The following is a 6,108-nucleotide window of genomic DNA, read 5'->3' as shown; positions in this document are numbered from 1 at the left end:
CCGACCTCAGAAAGTATCAATTAGAACCGGACATTTGACTACTTTAAATGATTTTCAGAAATTATTAGGAGATATAAACTAAATTAAAAATACACTAGGGGTCACCACAAAACAATTACTACCTTTGTTTAATATTCTAAAAAGAGTTCTCCAGCATCCCCGCAAAGTCTCACTCAAAAAGCTAAAGAAGCTATAAGACATATAGAACAGGCCATTCAACAGGCCCAAGTCACTAAAATTGACCCTTCTCAGCCTTTGTATCTAATAATATTAAAACCTCAGGTCATCCCCTTTACAATTCTGTGACAATCTCATGGTCCACTTAAATGGCTACATTTAGCCTTACACTCTATGCATGTCATTAATCCTTTGCTATCTATGGTTTGTCTTCTCATCATTAGAAAAAGATCCCGAGCTGTTCAGCTCTTTGGACACGATCCAAAATTTATTACATGTGCCTTTCTGACACAAAAGCTGGTGGACGCTGCTTTTGCTCAGTCCATCAAATGACAACTTGCCTTGGCTAATTTTACAGGTCAAATTAAATTTCATTTACCTTCTAATTCTTTAATACAAGGTTTCAGTCTTATAGATATTTTGCCCTATAATCCTATTGTTTGTCAGCCGATTAAAGATACTGCTTCCATTTTTGTGGATGCTAGTAAAGAGGGTAAAATTACAGTATATTATGTCACTTCTCAACATAAAAATTTGATCACTTTAAATTATACAACTAAATCTGTCCAAAGGGCCAAGCTTTATGCTGTACAGGTAGCCCTAAGAACTTACCCAAAATCTATAAATGTCTATTCTAACAGTCAATACGTTATCAAAGCTGTGTTACAGCTTCCCACTGCCTTTATACTGACAACAGATGAGAAGCTTTATCATCTATTTCATGCTATACAAAAACTTCTTAATTCATGACACAGTCCAATTTATATTTCCCACATTCAAGCTCACACCGATCTGCCTGGTCCCCTAGTTGCTGGAAATCGGATAGCCAATGCAGCAACCCATTTATTACAAGTTCTGCCCATTACCACTCCTTTAAAAACAGCCAAAAAGAGTCATGATAATTTTCATCAAAATGCGGCAGCCCTTCGAGAAAAATTCAAAATATCTCGTAAAACGGCCAAACAAATTGTTAAACAATACGACATCTGTCCACAATTCTTCCCACAGCCGGTCTATGCCATTAATCCCCGAGGTCTTCGGCCCAATGACTTGTGACAAATGGACGTCACCCAATATTTATCTTTTGGAAAGTTACAATATTTTGTAGTGTATTTCCACTACAAGTGTCTGTAGATACTTGCTCAGGCTATATACATGCTTCAGCCCACTCAGGAAAAGCATTTGTTGATGTTCAAAATCACCTATTTTCTGCCTTTGCAGCAATGGGCAAACCTCATAAAATAAAAACTGACAATGGTAGTGCTTATACTTCTAAATCTTTTGCAAAATTTTGCCGCCGACTCCAAATTGAGCATACAACTGGCATTGCTTATAATTCCACAGGACAGGCTATTGTTGAGCGAGCTCATCTGACTCTAAAACAGTATCTGCAAAAACTTAAAGAGGGGGAGATATTAAAGGGAAAGATAAAGTATTCCCCACATGTACATCTCACTCTTGTGTTGTATGTTTTAAATTTTTTAAATGTCAATGAAGCAGGGATGACTGCCGCAGAGCGTCGCTGGGGAAAGAGTCAAGAACCTCTCTTGATGGCAAGATGGAAAGATATGCTGGAAGGCATTTGGTGAGGCCCAGACCCAGTCCTTCGAAAAGGGAGAGGGTATGCTTGTGTTTTTCCACAGGATGAGGAAGCGCCACGCTGGGTCCCGCTTCGGCTCCTCAGAGACATTACGGTTGCGCCGAAAAATGGCCAAATTGACAATGACGGAGCCCCCCCAGAAGCGACAACGGTGGAGTCATAAGGCGGGTACACCCACCTGGGGACAGATAAAGAACCTGCTGACCCAGGCCACTGATTGTAGTGATGGCCTCAGGTAGAGAGGTAAGGGCCACACATGTCTTCTTGGCATGCCTGTGCATTCTCACTACAACCGGGGAGTCTGCCCTCTATTGGGCATACATGGTAGGTCCTCCTGCAGTACAACCTGTAACATGGAGAGACCCCACACCCATAGTATACACCAATCTCACCTTTATGGGAGGGGAAGATGCAGGGTTTTTGCCCACTGTGTCGGCCTCTATAAATTGGACAGCACTCTCTGCAGGAGTACCCATCTGCCTGCAAAGGGAGTCTACGCCATACAAACTTGCTTATGGGTGTTTGGGTACAAAACCAGTAGGGCGGTCTATTACTTATACTATTTGGCAAAATGACAAGCGTCCTTCTGAATGGGTACCCCGCTCCGTTGCCGCTTATTGGCAAAAGAGAGAATTATTAGGAGAATGGATGTTTTTTGGACCCCGTGATCCCCCTCAGAATCTTCCTACATGTCCCTCAGCTGGTCAAGGCCTTACTGGGGACTCACCTTGGGGTATATGTGCCCAATCCTCTTCATTGAGGATGACTTAAACTATACCATTACAGATTATTCCCAAAAGGCCCGGCTAGCTCAGTCGGTAGAGCATGGGACTCTTAATCCCAGGGTTGTGGATCCACCTCCTAGCGAGGTACAGGTACACCATAAGATTATCCCACAAACCATTTTGCAATCCCCTGAAGGAAGAATTCATTCTGATCTTTGGAAATTATATGCTACCTTTGATAAAATATATACTAATGACAGCTTTAGTTTTCCAGAATATTATGTTTCTCCAGTTCTGCAATTGCATGCCTGTGTTCCTCCACCCTACTATCTGATTGTTGGAGATGGAACTATTACTCCAGTGAAAGAAGATGGTCATCAGTTATACTGGCTAACGTGTCCTGCTTGTGTTTTGACCAATTGTCTACCAGTAGATGGACCCTCTAGAAGTGGAATAAAGGTTTATCTGGTCTTACAACCTCCCTATTGAATGTTGCCAGTAAATGTTACAGGACCTTGGTATCCTAATTATGGGATGCAACTGGCTTTAGAAATCAGTAAACGGCTGTGCAGGACCAAACGGTTTCTTGGACTCTTAATTGCTGGACTCATAGCAGCAGTGACTGTAATTGCCTCTGCAACTGTATCTGTAATATCCTTACATAAAAGTGTCCAAACGGCATCCCATGTAAATAAATTAGCTCATAATGTATCCAAAGTGTTTGCCACTCAAGAACGAATAGACCGTAAATTGGAAGCCCAATTAGAGGCACTACAAGAAGGATTAATGTATCTTGGTGATCAGTTTGCTGTTTTGCATACCAGACTTTCTTTAATTTGTCATGATACATATAAGCATATCTGTGTTACCCCTTTAGAGTATACCAATGTAACATGGGGACAAGTGCGTCGTCATTTACAAGGGGTTTGGCATGATGCTAATACTAGCTTAGACCTCTTACAGCTATAAGAAGAGATAAATGTTGTTGCAAGTAGCTCACTCAGTTTCCCTAACCCTGGAAATCTCGCTGAAACCATACTGCACCAACTTAATGGGTTTAATCCATTTAATATTCTTCAGCATTCCTTTTGGATCTTTATTGGAATTGTTTCCGTAATATCTGTTACACTTGTCTTGCTGTGTTGTTTCTAGAGATGGGGTCTTACTGCCTTTACCACATACCAGGCCAGGATGCACATGTTGCAATTACAAACACTAGGGGGACATGTGGGGGGCCGGGCCCCGGTGCCAGGCTGAGACCGGGTCGAGCAATGTTCCCTGTTGACTCAAGCCAACCCGGTGGTTCCCCCTCCCATTCCCCCACTTTCAAGGGCATACAAAAGCCTTGTCAAGGCTGAGAAAGTTAATTCCTGAAGCCTGTGGTCTGCAGGTGTTGGCAGTAATGCTACCTCCCTTTTTCTACCCCGAGTCAGATAGAAACAAACATGGGAACTGTGTTTTGCTAGCAATCTATCAACAAGGTCTTGTGACCCGTTCAGAAAGTTCACAAGGTATACAGAACTAAATGTTTTGGCTGGCAGTGATCATGTGAAACCTGTTTATTCTTAGAATGACCTGATCCATAAGAGTCTTATATTATAAAAGATTGTGTACAGCAACAATAAAGCTGTCACTTGGGCCATCAGCCCAGGGGACCCTCCTGTTCCCAAAATTTCTCTCTTCTCTTTTTTTCTTGCATTCCCCTACCCTCAGGACCCTGACCTTGGTGTTTGTCGCACCGGTTGCGACATTTCACAGATGCGAGATATACAAAAAGCTTCCATGCTGTTCCGCCATCTTGGCTCCTCCTGGTAGACACTTTTCTAAAGAAGACATCCAGATGGCTAATAAACACATGGAAATATGCTCAACATCACGCATAATAAGGGAAATACAAATCAAAACCCCAATGAGATACCACCTCACACCTTTCAGAATAGCTAAAATTAACAACTCAGGCAATGGCAGATGTTGGTAAGGATGTGGAAAAAGAGGTACACTTTTGCAGTGCTGCTGGGAATGCAAACTTGTGCAGCCACTCTGGAATACAGTGTTGAGGTTCCTTAAAAAATTAAAAATACAACTACCCTATGACCCAGAAATTTCACTACAAGGTACTTATCCACAGATACAAATATGCTGATTCAAAGGGGCACATCCACCCCAATGTTTGTAGCAGCACTATCAACAATAGCCAAAGTATGGAAAGAACCCAAGTGTCCAACTGATGAATGGATAAAGAAGATTATATATATATTATATATATAATATATATATATATATATATATATAATAGAATATTACTTGGCAATCAAAAAGAATGAAATGTTGACATTTGCAACAACTTGGATGGAACTAGAGTTTATTATGGTAAGCAAAATAAGCCAGAGAAAGACAAATATCATATTATTTAACTCATATGTGGAATTTAAGAAACAAAACAGGTGAACATGTGGGAAGAGAAGCAAAAATAAGATAAAACCAGAGAGAGATATAGAAACCATAAAACACTCTAAATACAGAAAATAAACTGAGGGTTGCTGGCAGGGTGTTTGGTCAGGGGATGAGCTAAATAGTGATGGGCATTAAGGAGGTCACTTGTTGGGAAGAGCACTGGGTGTTATACGTAAGTGGTGAATCACTAAATTCTATCCCTGAAACCATTACACTATATGTTAACCAACTTGGATTTAAATAAAAAATAATAATAGCAATTTTTTAAATCAAATAAAGGAATCTAGATCCTACATGTGTTTTGGTTTACTTGCTAAATGAAACTTGATAGAAAAAAAGAGAAAGAGAAAAGGAGAAAAAAACTAAAAATTAAAAAAATTAAAAATTAAAATATCATAAAATAATTAAATTAAAAATTTTGATCTTTCTGTATCCAAGAAACAAACGAAAACAACAATGACAACAACATAAACAAAAACAGAAGCAACAACAAAATGAACAAATGAACAAAGAAAAAAACCCATATGAACCTAGATCCAGTTTTTCCTAGAGCCGAAACATTGTAGCACTATGTATAGTAGACTAAGCACATAGAAGGGATTTGTGCTGGTCTTCTGGGTAAGAGCTTGCTTCTCTGTTTTTCCAATTTACCCTAGTGGAGATGTGCCTTTAGGGTGCAGAGAGCAGGACTTGTTGTAACAGCTACACTTGGTGGCATTGTTTAGATCACTGGGGTCAATCCTTGTTGGGCTAATGGTGAAAATGGCCTTGCCCTGCTCTCTATTCTCCAGAGCCGGATGTTCTCACACTCACACAGCATCAGTCAACCCTCCTGTGTCTCCCGCTTCCATTAGCTCAGAGCTGTCCACCTACCAGGCAGCGCCTCCCTCTAGAGTTTTATCTCAGGTGCAGCAGTGTTTCAAAACCCCACCCTTCAGAGACTTCTGAGGTTTAGATACTCAGTGATCCTCTCGTTGGGGATGAGGCAGACTCACAGCACTGTGGTTGATGCTGGCTTGTCACAGGAAATGGTTGTGCAACCGTGCAGTGACAGCAGCTCAGAGTTGATGGTAAATCACAACACACAGCTGGTGCCAGTGTTTTCTGCCCTCAGCCTCTGTCCTTGTTCCTATTCAGGTGAATGGGGCAGCC

This window comes from Prionailurus bengalensis, chromosome X (genome assembly GCF_016509475.1).
Source record: "Prionailurus bengalensis isolate Pbe53 chromosome X, Fcat_Pben_1.1_paternal_pri, whole genome shotgun sequence".
Lineage (NCBI taxonomy): Eukaryota > Metazoa > Chordata > Mammalia > Carnivora > Felidae > Prionailurus > Prionailurus bengalensis.
Note: the sequence above shows the minus strand (reverse complement) of the source record.